The 18,834-nt window shown below is 40.6% G+C and overlaps 1 protein-coding gene across 1 annotated transcript in view; it reads right to left on the bottom strand.

The window, feature by feature from the left end:
- Positions 1-18,834, bottom strand: part of LOC308199858 (uncharacterized protein) — a 322,615-nt gene that overhangs the window by 42,953 nt on the left and 260,828 nt on the right. Inside the window, exons 4-6 of the transcript XR_013955048.1 lie at positions 15,089-15,263; positions 13,793-13,884; positions 12,118-12,282 (exon numbers count right to left, since the gene is read on the bottom strand). The gene's annotated coding sequence lies outside the window, so the exon portion shown is untranslated. The remainder of the gene's footprint in view (positions 1-12,117; positions 12,283-13,792; positions 13,885-15,088; positions 15,264-18,834) is intronic.

The raw sequence follows: 18,834 nt of genomic DNA, 5'->3' as shown, positions 1-18,834 counted from the left end.
TGCAGCAGGACTCGTGGAAGCCATGGGCAGCATTTGCAGTAACACCAATGCAGTTGTTGCGATGACATTTGGGAATAAGACTATATATTATGCGTACATCTCTGTGTTGCTGTCGGCCCTTTATCTGCAGGTTAGCAACAACGTGTTGTGAGCTTATGCAGATTATACGAGGGAGGAGGTGGTCCCTTCTCCCCTCCCTTAATCTCCACCCTGAGGGGTCAGGGCCAGCTACCCAAAGAGGTTTTCTCAAGTACTGGTTGTTCCTTAAGTGCCTCCTCCACAGCTGGGCCCTTCTCTCCACATCCTTGTGGTCTAGTCATGATGATTTCAAATCAAAACACGCTGGGGCTATGAGTTTCACTTGGGAGATTACTATATGCCTACAAATGCTCTCCCTCCTTCCTTCCTCCTCCCCCAGCCAAAAAAAAAAAAAAAAAAAAAGGAAAAAAAAGAAAAAAAAGAGTGGGAGTAGGTCACTGGTGTGGTGACACCACGCCAAACCTGCTGCCCACGGGACTACAGGCCAGAGAACTCCCACATCTGCCCACACCTCACTTGTGTCTCCTGCAATAGTTGTAGCACCAGGGAGACCCTTGTTATTCAATGCTTGCACAAATCCTGCTCTGTCTAGTGCTTTTAGATGCTACGAAACATAATATAAACTAAAAAATAACAGTATTTGGGCAGGCAAGCACCACCCAGTGATTTGTGCGTGCAAATACAGGTACCACATTTTAAATCTGCTAATGAAATTAAGACTGTAAATATTGCTGAGGTTTGAAATCAACATTAAAGCAGTCCACCAAAGCACAATTGTGTACAACAGTAACACACCAAGTGCCATGGACCCAACACGGCACAGCCATTCCCAAATTGTTCTGAAATATTTCAGATTTTGTGCAATCGTGCTATACTGTTTTTTACCATTGCTTGCACCAGGATTGCATCAGAAAGCTCCAAGTAGAACTGGGATATCCTGGCAGACAATATGAAAAGCCATAGGAAGAGAAAGTCATCTTCATTTCAAGGAATTTAGAGCCATTGAGGCAAAAACTGGGAAGCGTGACAAAACAGGTGAAGGGGCTTGCTGGAGGTTATAGATGAGACCAAGACCAAGGTCTTGCTCTTGCCAGTCCAGTGACACATCCACTGTACAGCCCTACCTCACACTGGTCCAGACTTGGAGAGTTCGGTTTCCTCCCGTCTACATACACACTTATGGCACCTACTGATTTTCTGCTCTCACCAGCAACGAGGACAAAGGGCAGATGACTGGATTTTGTTCGTCAGCAGCTGCTGGCTTTTCACAGCCCTTCTGCAAGCTTGAATAACACATGTTGCATCTGGAGTGCTGAGGGCCGTATTTTAAAGTGCTTAGCACCCAAAAACGCCTACAGGAACACTGAATGGAAGCGACCTTCAGCCAGATGTTCAAATTAATATAGTACCAGCTTGCTGAGATCTTTGGCCAGTAATGCTGGGGCGCGAGTGAGAGTGGAACAATTCTGAAAGTCCACTAAACAGAGCTGGCAGGGTATTTTAATAAAAAAATATAATACGTTTAAGCCTAATATTTTCAAGGAGCACTCATAGCTGAGCCTTGGGATATCTGGTTATAAAGCTCAGCTATTTACTAGGGGAAAAGTAATTGTTTTTCTTATCAAACAGAAGCACTCAAAGTCTGTGTCGTAAGGAAAATGGTTTTTTAGAAAGTTGTAAATAGTAACAATTTTCAGAGCCAAGTTAAGGACCTATTATTACCATTCCTTCATATTTTTGCAAGGGCATCCTGATCTCTTTACACCCATCTCACCTAGCATAAAAGAGAAGGGTGGCCCCCAACTCCAGCAGTACCCATGCTTGCTTCCCCCGACAAGTCATACTCATTGGCTTGTAAGTGCTTCTATTCATTTTTATAAGCCAGGAGGAACTTGTTCATCAGAGTTCATCACAGCTCTGTTTTTTTCCCCTCCATTTAATTTTAAGAGTGGGCTAGCCCCAATATTTGCAACTCCTCCTGCCCGGTTTCTTTTCATTCTTTCTCTCTTCCTTCCTTCCTTTCCTCCCCCTCACTCCCTCCCTCCGTCTCCTACTCTGTCCCCTTCAGAAGCCCCCAGGATGACACTGCTCATTGATGCTTCTCCTTCATTAGCATTTCAGCAACTTGGCTCAGTAGTTTCAGAGACAATCCGTCATGAGAAAACTGAAGAATGTGCCCCATTTGCATGATTCTGTGCCAGAATGCAACTTTTTCTCAGCTGTTCATTGTGTAATTTCCCCTTGAGCCTTCAACTTTCCCATGAAGTCCCAGAAATCATATTATAGAATTCCAGACCAGCTAAAATGCTCCAAAGATTAGTTTTATGGACATTTTTAACCAACCTCCCAACTCTACAAAGAGAATCACATACATAAGAAACAAGGTTTTACTTTCTGTTGTTACAAAAAGCAATGTGCCTGAGAAGAATAAAGTCCTTTGAAACTACAAGGAGGAATTTATGCCTCATGATGAGAATGATCCAAAAACTGTTGTGAAACCTTAGGCATATTTTTAACTTCCACTTGTCCTTCCTTAATTATTTTATTCCTCTTACAATTAAATGTTTGTAATCCATTTTGAGAGTCTTGCTGACATGAATGGATATGCAAACAACTTGATTGAAATGCTCAGTGCATATGACTAAAAGTTACTGGCTCTCACACATCAGCAGAACAAATCAAGCTTTTGGTTAGTTGGTTTTAGAAATCAAAAAGTGGTTTATAAAAAAAGACAGGCAGATAAAACCTGCTTCTAATTACTTTCTTGAGGGCATCTGAGTTTGTAGAAATAAAGAGTTTATTATATTAAAAGTAAGCAAGAAACTGAAAACTGGTGTAAAGCAATCAAACTACTTTGTCAATTAAAATGTATCCCATTAGGAAAATTAGGCACCTGTTCCACAAAAGTTAGACAATAGAGTACGGGAGGAGAATGCTGCATTTTAACAATCTGGTTGCTAATTAAATTCTTTACTTTTTCCTATGCGCACCAATAACTATCATTTTTCCCATGTCACTTTTAACCCACCAAAACCATTTAATTATTCTGCCTCTGAAAAATACTGGATTTCTTCTCTTATTTCACACCCATAGCATAGAAAATACAAATATATAGATACACTGATATATACAACTCTGAAAAAAATTTCTTTATAAGTAGATGCTTTTAAAAATAAATTTATTCCCCCTCTCCCCTGTGTCTGGTTGTGTAAAAAGCACCCTTGCTAACTCAGGTAAATATATTGAACAAATGCACACCCAAACTCACACTGTATGAGTGTACGCTTACACATACACCCACCTGCTTTTACATATATACATGTTGTTAAAATCCCATCAGAATAAAACTTGCCAAGATTGGAACTTCATAAGCAGATAAATTAACGTCCTTCAGATGCAAAAGATAAGTTTTTTGGTGAGAAGCTCACACGGTGATTAAAGTTAGGTTGTGGAAGATTTCATTAATTATAGGTGACTGGTTTTCCTCTCAGAGGACAGATCAGGTCCCCCAGCTCCCCCTCAGCAGCTCATCTTAAATTGTTGTCTAACCTTTCCCTTAATTCAGCTCATCTTGAGCTGATGGGAACTGCTTTCATTCCACCTCTTGTGGAGGTAATGAAACAATCTTCTTATTCACTTGGTTCCTCTGAGCCGGTGACACACAACAAAAAACCCAGGGCCCTGATTAATGGCCGCTAATTAGCAATGTTAATGACCAGGTGTCCAAGAGCATGGCCAGCTCCTCTCAGCATGGAGTGATCCCTCAATGAGGGCCCTGCAAATCCAGCCCCAGTGACCCTTCCCCTCAGCTGCCAGTAATGAAGCTGAGCTCTCTCATTACACCCAGGAGAGGCTCAGGGGGAGGCCCGGGCCTTGAGAGCCAAACCTTTTCCTTCGAGTCTAGTGGGCCTTCCATTAATTAAGGTCAGCATTTTTGCCCCCCTTCCCCCCCCCCCCCCAAAAAAAAAAAAAAAGCCCTCAAAGGTAAAAGATTTGGGCAAAGGGAGGCTTAGCGCTTTTGGCATTCTCTGCCTTCCCAGTAATAAAAATGTTTTTTTTCCCAGTGTTTTTGGGCTGCGAGCAGCTCCTTCCTCCCTGTAGGGTTTCCAGTCCCCCAGAGCTGACAGGGGATGAGGAAAAGCCCATGGGCTGCAGCCGCTGCTCCCTGCCCGTGGCTCCTGCCCACCTCTGGCCATAGGAGCACGGGAGGTGGCGTGGTGTCTGCACTGGCAAAGGCTCTATTAATTAAAAAGCCAAACATGCATCTCCATGGCCCCACAAAAAATGTATTTATGTGTTATTCTACATTAATAGTTTAGCAATATTTATTACTCCTTGTTAAAAAGTGACCTTTGGCATAAACATCAAGTCCAGCAAGCCACTTTGGGAGGTTTGTCTGGCTGCAGTTTGCAACTCCCTTCCTCCAGCAGCACAAAGCCGAGGCGATCTGTGCTTTCTTTCCAGTTTTGAGGGGCAGAAAGGGGAGCTCACCCTGTCCAGCCCTGGCCCCAGTACGGGGACAGGGGCCGGGCTGCCAGCTGCTGCCTGAGCCCTGCGCATCCCCACACCGGCCCCTGGCTGTCAGTACAAGCTGCAGGCAACCGCAGTCACTTGTAATAGATTTAGAAATCAACTTTGGCTTTTGGTGAGAGTTTATTTATTTGTTTGGTTGTTTTTTAGGCAGAGGAGGGGATTTATATTTGCATGTGCAGCATACAGGTACAAAAAAAGAGCCAAATCTTCAAAACCTTTTGCTTTGTTAATTTAGCAAATGTAGTAACTAGTTTATATGCTAAAAGCTATGTGAGAGAAAAAAAAATTGCAGTGCACCTGCCTGCAAACTGTGTGGTAAGGCTGCGTGCTCTCCAATATCTGAAGTTTCTGGAAACTCTAAGTTAGCTTCATTAGCTTTTACTTTGACCATGCAAATGTTTTATTTTCATTGGAAAGAATATTACTAAAGTCCATCATTTTTCTCATTCGTGGACTGCAAGATTAAGGCACACAAGTAACATGCATCTTGAGAGGGAGTAGTTAGGGGAACTGATGGGGAGATATATGGCCTTTTACTCTAGGTCACATCTTGAGCTGGAAGCGACAGAAAGTTAATACTGTGAGAATGCCATTTGGTGGCCGTTCGAAGATAAGGGGGAGCCTAGCGCAAACTTTAATGTGTCAGTGCCTTCACAAATGCATTACCAGTAGCAGGAGAGGTAGCTGGACACCATACTGCACCAATTGTTTTCCTATAAATCCTAAAGGGGTGATTTCTATCTATCTGAGTAATGCTGTCTCCTCCCAAATGACAGTTATCACTTGCTCTCTTGACCGTCTGGACATTCCAGCAATGGTTAATACGACAAATTAATATGGAGATGATAATGCATTTCAATTTTCCTAGTGAAATGTAATAGTTATAGAAAGAGACAAGGCGCTACCTGCCTTGCGTGATCTGCCAGCTCTCTGAACCACTGTTTGTGCAGCAGGCACATTTTGGGACCCACTGACCGGGAGCCTGGGTACAAGAGGTGACAGTCCACCGATAGGCATGTGCTCCAGCTAGGGGACTTCCATGTACAAATTAAGCACTGAACTTCTCGCTTTTCCCTCGTTAGAATATTTTACTCGCACCCAACTTGCCTAGAAAAAAGTCTTGCAAGATGTACCGGTTCATTCCCAGCCGATTAGTCCCTCTCCATGGGCTCGTTGGACTTTGTAAGGGTATGCAGCCTTGAAATGGTGCTGCTTTCACCTCGCACACAGCAGGTTATTCAGTAAGGACCTGCTCTGGCTCTGGCTTCCTTCACCTGAAACTGTAATCGTGCAGTAGGTCAGCTGTCTTTTAAAAGGTGTTTTTGAACCTGACATGGATTTTGGATGAAGGTATATGTCTGCTCCCCATCTAGAGGTGTGCATTGACTGTCATTACAGATAAAGACTCAGTTCCCAGCTCTCCCAGTGACCTCCGAAGAGACTTTGGGCAAGTCACATACGGCCAATGAGGGCTGCTGGTGGAAGGATGATACAGTGATGGTGAAAGCATCAAAAATAGAATGTTATACATAAAGCTTCATGAAAATTTTGCAAGGGTTTAAATTAATAATAATAATAATAAAAAGGAATAAAAATAATCCTGCCCCTCTGTGCCTCTGATCTCCTTATATAAAACAAATATAACACCGTTGCCTTCATTTTCCCCCATCAAGGCAGATTGAAGCAATGCCCAACCCTTCATGTGCATTTCTGTGGCATCAAAATCCTGTGGGAAACCAGTGGCAATTGATGTCTTTAGTAATATGACATAAAGAACAACTCAGTTTTCAAAATATCGCTTGCTCATTGTAACATCATTTCCAGCACTGTGCTGTTCATTAAGGCATGGGTAAACAGAAAGCAACTCCTGTAAACTGTAAGAGCTTTTGTAACTCCATCCTATGCATCTAATTGATCAGCTATGCCAAAAAGAACAAAAGTCTTTCTATAGCTATACTTATTCTATTACACATTATGCAGATAAGGTTACAGTTAGGCCCAGACACATTTTTTTTTCCAGATAAACCTTTTCTCAGTAAGAAATACACATAATGATCACAAACTTTTCATGAATCGTTATTGAGTCTTTTTTTTTTTTAATTAAGAGTCTGAAAATGTTTGTATTCTAAATTTACTTGCAGTTAATTAGAAACATCTAGGAAGCTTAAAATGTCTTTTCAGTGAATTATATTTTTTTACCAAAATTTTGGATAACATTTCATGTCAGACCTTCGCCTCTGTTGTTGCATACACAGCTGAACAAAACAACTGGTTACCTGCAGTTCCACTAGCCACCCTTCTGCCTCCTATACACTTGTCCTTTCAGGCAGCAGCTGTAATGCCTTTTAAATGCACCTTCAAATTATTTTTTCCACTCCTCTATGTCATTGCTTAAGTAAAGCAACCAGTATTGTGGTTGCTCATTACATACTGGTATTTCATTTACAAAAAGAATAGGAATCAAAAGCAAATTTTTGCCTGATTCTGAACTTTCCCAGGCATTTGGACACAGCTTCTGGTCAGTGTCCCACAGGGAAGGAAGAAAGGAGGAACACATGAGGGCAGCGACCACCATGTGGGCCAAATCCCAGTCACTGATGCCAAGGAAGTTCTGACACTGACTTGTGCAGCAACAAGAGCTAGAAGTTTTGGAAGATCAGAGACATTTATGGAGTTGTGAAATCTGTTGACAATAAAGATGCTAATTCTCCTTAATCCTGTAAGGTCCATGTTATATGCAGTATGCTATTTTGTAAATTCTTCAGCAACAACAACAAAAATTAGTCTCCAGAATTTCTGAAATCCTCTTGATGCTGGCTATATTTTGCTTTTATACTGTCCAAGTTTATCCCAGTTATAAACTCCCCCAAAATGACAATGCTGAGGACTGCACAGCAAGTGTATGGTTTAGGCTGGGTGTTTTAATTGCTGGGTTAAGATTTTGGCATTTCTGATAATTTATCTGGTAACAGGACTTTATCAGGATTTTATGGGTGGTTTTCCATCTGCTTTTTCTAATTGTTTTCTGTTACTATCGTCTGCCTCAGTTTGCCCCATTGTAAAATGGACATGACATTACCTTTTCAACAAGATAACGTGAAATTTCATTTGTTAATGTTTGCAAAGCAATTTGCAATGATTGATTGCTGTGCTAAGTGCAATGCATTATTAATACACTAATTAGATAAAAATAACAACTAAGAAAGGAGTTATGGGGATTCTGATAAAAGGCAACTGGTAACAAGGCAAGAACCCTGCACATTATTGGAGCACATAGCTCCATAGGCAAATTAAAACAAGGGCTCTGTCCTCAGAGTTTTGGGCAATCCAGGCTACATAATTGATTTGAGAAGAGCTACTCCAGGCTACTGTGTAATTACAGAAGTATTCACTCTTCTGGCTCCCACTCTCCTTGTCATGTTCTACCTCATTGCCCTTTATGCTAAAGCCTTTGTTGATGAGGGGACGGAAGCAGTAAGGACAAATAAAGCAATTAGCAGGTAGAGGGAATGCTACCAGTGTTTAAGGATAACATACAGCCTTTATTGGGACATTTACTAAGTAGAAGTCTAGAGCTTGCAGGACAGACGGAAAATACAGGTAATCCAGAAAAATAAACAAGGGAAAACAAGACTCTTTCTCATTTGTATATTGTATTCAAGAAGTTTTGGCAGGAGGAAAGTATATTCAAACAGTCAATATCCAAAACATGATGATTTTACTTAAAATAACTATAGTTTTAGTGAGATTACCTTCCAACTTGTTCTTTTTCGTTACAATTCAGAGTCTCATCATCAGAGCGCTCTTCTCTCTAGTTTCAAGTGTGCATTGGCAGTAAGCAAACTGTAATTTCTGAAGGGCTCAAATCTCATTTTAAGTTGCCGCAAAAACAGCCAGGAGAGGGAGCCAAGACCTTGAACAAGCCTTTCTTCCTGGCTCTCTGACGCCCTGGGAAGGAAGCTGAGCCATTTTGGCCAGGGCTCCACAGTGAGCACAGGGCTTGTGTCAACACATTGCACAAAGAGGGCGTAAAAGTGACTGGAGACAAAATAATACGTGATGTCCCCAAACATCAAATGCTGGATGACTGACGGTGAAAGAGAGGGAAGAAGGAAGACAGACAAATGAGGACTAGTGAAAATGAACAATACTGTAGTTTCTCACTTTTGATGCTTCCATCTGTCATCAGGAGACTAGTTTAAGAGATTATGATATTCTGCAGATTCTTTGTAACTCACTGTCATGTGAACTGGACACAGGTGTGAAGCAAATCATAAATTTGGATACTGCAAAGCATGGTAAACTGAGATTATGGCAGGTCTAAACTTGGATCAGGATTGCAATGCCAGGCCCTGAAATGCATGGAAGTGCTGCCGCTCCTCCAAAGACAACCCAGCGCTGGGTGGAGTTTGAGCTCTGATCTTCAGAAAAATGTCCGGGCTACTCTTTATCCATAACATGCCAATCCAAGGTGCTGGGTGCAGGCATGCCTGAACATTTTTGCTGGCATGAGCCTAGGTGCAGATGTGACCTGAGAAGTGCTGAGGAATTTGTATAATAAATGTTCTCTGACTCTATATATTCAGTCCAAAAACATTGCAGGAATGCTAAGGCTTACCTCATTCCTCCTTGTGAACAATATAAAAGTAAACCTCCTGATGTAAATCTTCTCTTTACTGCTAAAAGTCAGCATTGCAGTTAGTGGATATCAAGGATACTTAAGTCCATGGGTACTGTGACTTTGTATAGTAGATAGCTGAATCACTGTCACTCCTCATTAGAAGCTCGTATTTTTACCAGAGCTTGGTTAGAGAGTAAAGGAAAATAGCTGCATATAATTATCTAAGATAAGGAAGAAAGAAAGGAACAAAAACAACAACAACAACAAAACCCAAAACAAAAAAGAAAAACAAAACAGAGAGAACGTGAGGGGGGAAATGATCTCATTTTAAATTTTTTAAGTGGAGAAACATTAGAAACTTAGAAGACAATTCCATTCAGGGCCATTTGTCATGTTTTTCTAGCTGAAAATCTGGAATATTTTCTGATTCTAATTTTATGTTCTTATTTTTTTTTTCCATTTCTTAGCTTTCAATGTGAAAAAAATCTTTCTAAAAATCAACTCTCTTCCCTTATCTTTAGTAGGAAGAAAACAAAAAAAACCATTAAGACTAGACTGATATGGAGAGAATAATCACCAGGAAAATTTAATAAGTCCTTTTTGCTGAGTAAACTGAAAATAAAAATTCAAAATAAAACAAAAATGGCTTAATTTTGTCTGTTTTACCTTGAAATTTCGCTTTGATATTATAAAAAATTTGAACTTCCATTCTATATATATGTATTTTCTAAGTATCTATTGCTTTCAGAAGGATTTTTTTTTTCTTCAAATGCTTTCACAGATTTAGTTATTGTTATCTACCGCAATCATTTTTGTAGACTCAAATTAATTTATCCTTTACTACTGAGTTTGTTTTGTCTATATTGTTTTGAACTCTTTTTCCTGTTATGCAGGTAGAAGCTTCTCAGAAGTGCATCCAAAACAAACTGAAGATGAATACGGATGAACTGAATTGGAAACAAAAAGAACTTTTCTCCTACTCTTACCTTAAAGATCAAAGTATTTGGATCAGAGACAAATACACTATACTTTATTTTCCAAACTATTTTTGTTTTTAGAGAAGCCCAGCAGTGTTTCATCAGGTGCTTTAGCCAAGCTATGATACAGTGAGTCACTCCAGACTCCTATAACAGGGAGCAAGGGATCAGCCTGGAGATGTTTCATAACAGCAGCCCCAAAGCCAGATATCAGTGGAGATCCCAAATCAATGGAGAAACTTCTCACAAATCTTTTTCCGTTGAGCTCAGGGGAAGCAACTTCATAGATTTGTCTTAAGTTAGATGCCAGGAGTGTTTTTACTTCCTGTGGTCTCTGCAGAGAAACATCGTCCTGAAGCAACAATGATATCAACTTGCAGAACAGAAAACTGAGGCACAGAGGGAAGCAACTCTGCATAGAAATGGCTGGCTGGAGATCTCAGCCTAATCTCCAAAATCACAGTCTGGTGCTCTCTCAACACTGTGCTGCAGTTTAGGGAAACCTAAATCTTGCCATACTTGCTATGTACATTTACACCAAAGTTACTTTTCCAGATTTCTCAAGCTGGCCAAGTGCTGCAGAACTCCCTTGATTATTGTTTCCAACAAGTGGGAATAAAAGGCAGAGCTTGCTTTCTGAATGACCACACGCATACCTCGTCAGAGGCTGCATGGCAGCAACTGAAGCGTTCGCATGAATCCCTACAGCTATCCTGTAAATCTTGATTAGCCAGGGGGAGTTTCAAGTCTGTTATTAAATGTTCAATTACACTCTAGAAGCAACAACAGAAACAAATTGATAAAATTGTAGTAGGAGACAACAGTTTTCAAGAAAGAGACCACTATAATATGTTTGTGAAGAGAGCCTGGAATGATTTGAATAATGAACAAATTTGTAAAAATCAAAGTCTGTTTGCAGGTGAATAACAAACAGAGAAAGGGGCAGAATTGGTTCAATGAATTATGCATTATGAATCATTTAACAAGCACTGATATCTATAAAGATAATGATTCTAATGTAAATAACAAGCTTTTAATATTTATGCTGCCTTAATAGTCTGGAGAGTCTGAAACGATAGGTAAAAATTAAAATGGCTCCTTGGTGTTTTTCAGTGGAAAACAGATTTATCACAGTGTCACAAAAGCAAACCAGTACCACTTCATGCCATGTCTGATACACTTTTACCCCACTGGGACCCTGCCTACCCTAATGCTGAGCTCTGGACAGAATAAATGCCACTAACAGCAATACCATGAAGGTAAAATCAGCACCTGCTGAACAACCTAGATATTAGAGAGCACTCAGACAGTGACAAAACTGGAGATTTCACTTTCCTCACTGCTTTGAGATAAGGATCTCTGTACTGACTTAGTGCAATCGCAGCAGCGAGTGGAGAAAGGAAATGAAAAGCCCCTTCCCCTCCCCTATGTGCATGTACTGTGTGTGGGAAAAAGAGGGAGAGAGGCTACAGAAAGCCTGTGCAATCACAGCTGGGCTGTTAATTGCTTTGCCCTGTGCACAGAGTCACACCTTGTTGCTCCTCTGCAATAAGAAATGGCCACCCAACCCAGCAGGCTCGAGGCAAGGGCAAAAAGGTTTTCATGTTCACCTGCACTATTTTCATATCACCAAAATGCCCATGTGTTACCATGGGCACGATGCTGTCTCGGCTCCCATGGATGACAGCAGTACTGAAAGTCAGGGAGTGATCGTGTGACTGAGAAAGGATTGGGTTTCTCAAACCCCTTTTTTGTTAAATCTAGGCTATAGGAATTGAAAAAAAAAAAGTTGGTTCACAGGAGCAAATTGAACCAAATGCACTGCCACACACCCAGTCGCTGATCAAGGCAACCAAAAGCCCAGCTGCTAGGGCAAACCAGACTTGCCCAACAAATCTGTCTCATTTGTAGCTAGTACACTGATTCCTCAAGAGTTTTCACATGTACCTTTGGGAGACAAGTTTGCCGTGTCCATTTTCCTTCTGTGTGGTCATGGATTTCTGCAAAACCTCCTTACTTGGAGGTCTGATCTGGTACAGTTCCCTGGGCTTTTTAATCCAGATGCCAAACTGGCACGCACCAAGTGTGACACTCTATCAAATTGCATGGATCCTGCAAAATATGTTAAAAAAAATTAGCTTGACCTCCAGGATATTAATATAGTGGCAACAACCCCTGCAGGATATAAAACTGGCACCAACTGTAAGAGCTTCCATTAGTGCTTTAAGTTTCTAGTCCCAGTAATGGTCATTTCATCTGAACATGTGGAAATAAAAACAAACCATAATAGGACTTAAAAAGCATTCAGTGCATATTTGTCCATAAACACATCATATAAATAAAAGCTCTTTTGTAAAAAAAAGTGTCAAATGAATCAATGTGTATTCTATTATGGAATAATAATATCCCATACCACATGTGTTGCTCAAGCAAATCACTTTAGCTGGTATAATAGTATTTTCCATTTTGTGGTACAGCTTATATTTTGATCTGTTGATTAAGGACCTGCCCCTGAGGAAGTCAATGACAAGAGTTCCCCAGGCTTAAAAAGAGAAGGAAAATGTGTAAACAATTTGGCTGCAAATAAGGAAACAAATGTATTTTTTCCCTTTCTCCTAGCGTGAGTGAACACTGTATACAAAGCTGGTTGAAGACAGTGGAAAGACTTGCTCTTTGCTTCAGCAGCTTTCGATCTGGCCCTAAGCATGTATTGTGTGAGACAAATTTTGGCACTACTGGAAACCCCACCTCATACCTCCCACTGCGAATATGTCATCTTTCTATGTGCTCATGCATGCCAAAGCTTTATCTCTTTTGAAATATTGCCCATAATCAAGCTATGTTTACTTAAGTAATAGGGAGATTCACTTATACGCAATAATTTCTTCAATGGAGAGGCTGTCTTTCCGCAGCTATACTTTGGACTTTGTTCCTAGTTTAGCTTCTATTTTTCTACCTTGATGATTTTATCCAGGTTTGACAACAGTTGAATTTTTTTTTTGAAGTTACACACCTGGAATTAGCTTTTTCTGCCAAGAGTTACAGTGCACCTGGAAGTACTAAATCATTTTTATCTGGTTTTTAGTGGTTTTGCACAATGGAATCACATCTCTTTAAGTCCTCCTTACCTTTTACAAAACTAAATTGCAGCTCTAGACACTGCATTTTATGAGCGTGTAGCTATGAGAGAGTTGTGCCCTCCTAGTGTCTGCCTCTACCAATCCTAGAAGCAGTTAGCTGAGAACTACCTCTCAGGGTTTCTTTCCTCTGCAATGGCTCTGCTTACCTACATAACATATGGAAATGTGAGCATACACTTAGAGCAGATTGTTTGCTATGTTTACACCAGTTCTAACACTAATCCCCATTAATGTTTGATATTGCTCCCAATGAGTTTAAATAGATGTCAGGCCCCAGATCCATTGCATACATGTTAGGCATCGTATATACTTCAAATAGAGAGATACTGAAATGTTACAGGGTGCCCTTTTTTTAACATCATGTTTACTGACTGGATTAACTATGTCAAGTGTATGCAAAGCCCTGCTACTTTCATCATTTCTGTCATCACATTTAAGAGTCCTATCTTCAAGGAGAACAAAAAAAAAAAGTTTCACATCACCTTAGGAGTCCAGCTTCTTGCTTCTGCTCTCAGTTTCTCCCATTCATTGAATATGTCTTTGGGTGCGAAGTGAAACAACACCTAGATGCAGTCTTACAAACATAAAACATGTATGCAAATCTCTGTTAAAGGGTATCAGAGGCTGGCCATACTGGCTGTGCTGTGTCCTGGCTGCGTTGCAGTACCAGAACCACCAGGGTCATGGGGTTTTCTTGAGGCTCTGTACCAATCCAGCCTAGCAGCCCCATTTTGTCAGAGAGCATTTAGTGGCTGTGAGGAGATGCAGCCCCTTCTGCAAGGGCAAATGGGAACTGCCTGAGGAGCACAGAAAGGCCGAGCGGTGGGCATATCCCTCACTCGAGCTGCTCTCACGACCAGGTCTCCCCAGTACAAGGTGCCTGCAGTTGCTGTGATTTTATGTTATAGCAGGGATAAACCCTTTGCCCTTCATCTTGCCACATGGAGAAGGAAACTGGACTCAACTCCTCCAAGCCAGGTTTTCCCTTTCCATCTCACCTCCATTCCCCAATTACTTTCATTTGTTTTACATGGGGCTGCTTCTCAGGCTGATTTTTTTTTTTTTAAATGAGTCTCAGAGGTTCTGCTCTGTCTCTTCAAAGCTTTGATGTACTTGGGATGCAACTCCTTTGCATGCAGAGGACTGTTTCTCTATATACATTTATATAGTGCCCAGTTCCATAAGACCTTGATCTTAACTGGAGGCTTTCTGAAGCCCTGCCATACAAGCAATAGCAAGAGCATGAAGCTACAAACACGACCAGCACAAACGAGCAACACTGTCTGTGTGAGAGCACTCTGGGACAGCAGGAAGCGAAGAGCAAAAAGTGGATCCTGAGACATTTGCAACTGAACCAAGTTGATCTCCTTTAGTCTACAACTAATCCTCACTTTAGCTAACCACAGCAAAAGTAAATAATTTCTGTAGACGCAACCGTATATATTAAAATATAGTGATTTTTAGTAAGAAAAATAACTGGACTTCACAAGTAAATATATTTTGTGGCTGATGATAATTTTGTGTTAAATGATTAAGCTGTGTCTCAACCTTTGCTAAGCTCATTATATCCTTTAAGTAGTTCAAATTTCCAGATAACCAGCAGCAGAACCAGGTAAGCAGGCAAAATTAGTATGGCTGGGAAAAATTGTATCTGTCACACAGGTCTGGTTCCCACACACTCTGGTTACATCATTACTTAGTCTGTTAACTAGGAAACCAATTAGGCCAGAGAGCTACCGTCAGGTGACCAAAACACGAAAATGCATAAGAAACCTTACCCGAAAGATGGGATTTCAGCAGAGGCCCTCAGATAGCTGACTCCTCTTCTACTGCAGTGCAATTTTCGTATTTCGTTTCACCCTTGCTTTCAGGCTGAGATCTGAGGTCCCACAGATTGATGGTTGAAGCAGCCTTGTTTCTCTCCCCCAACAGGTACATGGAGAAAACTGTTCCCTGCATCAAAAATTACACAAAATTATGTGATAATTTCTCTCATTTACTCAGGAAAATTTCCTTCTCCTTCACAACTTTTAATTTATAGTGCAAGAACAAGGCAATGGCTCCAGACCTGAACCCTGCACCAAATCCTCTGTGGGTAGCAGTATGTTTATCCTAAAGGAAAAGGGCGTGTGAGACCAGGGCACAGCTAAAGTTTCAGGGCACGAACTACTTCAACAACTATTATTTGTTTTCTGCAAATGGTGAAGGTTTCCCTCCATGCACGGAGGAAGCAACACAAAGGCAGCTGGGCTCAGCCTCAGGAGAGAAGCGTGCATGAGTGGAGGAGGCCAGCATGGGGCACCAGGAGGACGGATGAAAGCCAGATTCCTGTAAAGCACGTGTAAGAAGGGAGTATACATAGATACATACATAAAAATAGATACACCTAGTCTCCATGCTATATCATTGATCTAACAGTAGTATTATTACACATATGAAAAATACAGCTTACAGGTCTATACTATCTTTTTATATGCATTTTTATATTTATATATATATCAAAATACAAATGATGCAGATATTTTCTAGCTTGTACATCTATACTTGATTCTGGCATCATTTGAAGAACTCAGTGACTTTCCATCTCCTTGCTCTTATCTATAGAAAACCTGCAGATACCTCCAATACCTTAGCTCCAGACCAAGAACTTTAACAAGTCTTGTGCTCTTTCTCTATATTCTTGTTCAGATATTTTTTTCTCGTGGGACAATAACAAGTGGGGAAAGAGTTGATTAAAAACTCACCTCAAAAGCCTCAAGAAGAGGCTTCATGTACAAGGGGAGGCAGGTTGATGGCATGGTGGTCCTTACTTGTTTGAGGATTGTGCTCAGATGCTATCACTACTACCATTTGATCACTAGTACAATACCATCGGTTTAAAGATTTTTTGTCTTGTGGATCCCTTCATTTCTGATTCTCTTTGTTCTTCATTGTTTTTGGTAAATGATCATCAGAGGAAGTAAACTAACCAGAAATACTTTCCTTCCTGATGATTTTGTTGAGCAGATGATTCGATCACTGTGCAGAGAAAAGCAAACTAGTCTGTGCCGGACGCCTGCCAAGTTGGGGAACCAGGCTCTCGCATGTTTTCCAGCACAAGCACCTCATTATTAATTCATGCTCCAGGTCCTCTGTACATGCTGTTACTAATATTAGGTTTCAACAGAGTAATGAGCACCAGCAATAGACTGACTATCTTCATATATTTTAAATAATGTTTGAAATATAAAATTTGAGTTTGGATTTTTAATTAGGGCCTGGGCAGGGTACTGACAATCTTCCTACTGTTTTGCAGCCAGCAAGCAAATAAGATAGGGATTGTTCTGATCGGAACACTGAAAGCCAGTCTGATTTAGGGGATGGATCTGAAATACAATACCAAACTTTAAAGCATGAGAGAAGTTTGTCTTTGGCTTCTGCAGCCAGACTTTGACCCATCCCTATATTAAGTGGGGACTCTTGATATGGGACTATAGGAAAAGTAAATAGTTTTCAAACCAGAACTCACGGATGCTATTTTTAACATACAAAACATGTGAGCTGCCCAGGGACTGTTTGACTCTCAAGGATGCCATTTTTATTAAATAAAGTGGATACGGGATAGTAAAGCACAGAGAAAAGGGGTTGTTGTGGTATAAATCTATATCATAAGGATATATACAGTAGAAAAATAATTTAAAAAAAAGGCAGGCAAGCTGTGGGTCTGAAAAACCTACAGGGCTTCAAAGTGCTTTCCACTACTGTGCTTCAGACAGGAGCACAGGTCAGCATCCCTTCCTTGGTTGGATATACATATATTAAAGGACTCATTTAAAATTTGAGCTGGGCAAAGGACTAGTGCCATTTTTTCTGTAAGCATGCTGTGCACATTTCTGAATGCAGTCTCTTTGAGAGGGATTTCGCAATGAAGATTTCCCTGTTCTGGAACTCACTCCTCCCACTTGGTCTGTCGGAGCCTGAATACATTGACCTATGGGGCACATTGCAAAGCCTAACTATTTTCCCAGGATTTTTCTGAATGAATGACTTGAGTAGGTAGAGAGAAGAACGTTTCATTTGTACAGTACGTGGAGGGTTTTAATTAATAATGTTCCCATTTGAATGTCTATTGTATTTTTAAAAGTGCTTTGTACATTTGCCTAGAGCTTCAGATAACTGCAGGTTGTTAGTTTTGTTTTGTTTCCAATTAAAAAATAAAACATCCCACAACAATGTGGCATTACTGCAATGGGGCTCCAAATCTTATCTTCTTTTTGTGAAAGCTGTGTCTAGCACAGTGGTTCCTGAACTGGACCATGACTTCTTGATGCCAGCACCTAGCTAGCACCGTTCAAAAGATGGCAGGTCTCAAGGATTTGAAACTTCATATCAGTCAGAGAATTTGACACTGCTGGACATCAGTACAGTGTTGAACATATTTACCTAGAGTCAGTGACATTAGAAAAGAGCCTAGGGACCTCAAGAAGATTTTACCGAATTTCTTTCTGGATTTGGAAGTCCTCTTGAGAGACTAGGTCTTTCTTTACCAAAAAAAAAGCTTTCAATCTAAAAAGATACTAAGATGTGATACCACCAAGTTGCAGTTTTATGTTTACTTTGGTCCTTCCCCAAATACCCTGGAGTAGCCTGAAAACAAACATTTTAGTTTTTCAGCTCAAAATGTGTCTGAATTTCCAAATATCCTACAGAGATATTTATTTAGCTACCTGGTCCAGCTGCTGGCCTGTGGACCAAATCTGACTCATGGAAATGTTTTTTTTTGTGGTCCAGTTCTTTCCCCTATGGGAGACACCGGCAGCTTTATTATGTGCTTCTAAAACAAGTACATCCTTTTGTGCTTGGCCACCACCCTTGCCCTGGATATGCCCATGCAGAAGAAGTCAACTTCTCCTGTGCATTTGTGTGTGTGGAGCAGTCACAGAGTAGATAGCATCACCCTACCAGCATAATCATATGGGCCACATTTTTTGTGATTTTCAGTTTGCTTAGTATTATTATTATTATTTTATGTATTTACACCTGGACCAGTGACAAATATGTTAAGACTGATGAGAGTGCTGCCAGCAAATTGGAATACTGTTGCACAACTTCCATTGTATTTAAACTGTTTTTTTGATGAAAAGAGTTGTTGTGCAAAGACAAGTAACCAACAGGTTTTCCCACACTGTGTGTGTCCTTTTTGTTTTAGTTCTCCTTTTGTACATCTGCTGTTTCTGTGAATTACAGGAGAAAACCACCACCCTTCCTTAAAGCCTTAAAAAAGAAAAACCTGCCACCTCTGCTTTTTCATTCCTTTTCAATGAGTAGGCTGTCAAAATTGATTTCTGATTAGTTACTGAAACGTGCAGTCCCTTTCTAGACTGTCATGTGGTCAGGCAAGCAAGGGGCAAAGGAGCAGGTGAACTCAAATCTGTCTCCAGAATTTTAAAACAGACCAGCTTTGAGAAATGCCATGGTCAACCACACTGTTTTTCTTCCTCTCTAAAAACCTCATAAGAATCTTACACTTAAATCAGGTATCGCT

This window comes from Anser brachyrhynchus (assembly GCF_964034855.1).
Source record: "Anser brachyrhynchus genome assembly, chromosome: 9".
NCBI lineage: Eukaryota > Metazoa > Chordata > Aves > Anseriformes > Anatidae > Anser > Anser brachyrhynchus.
This window is presented reverse-complemented; position numbering and strand designations above follow the sequence as displayed.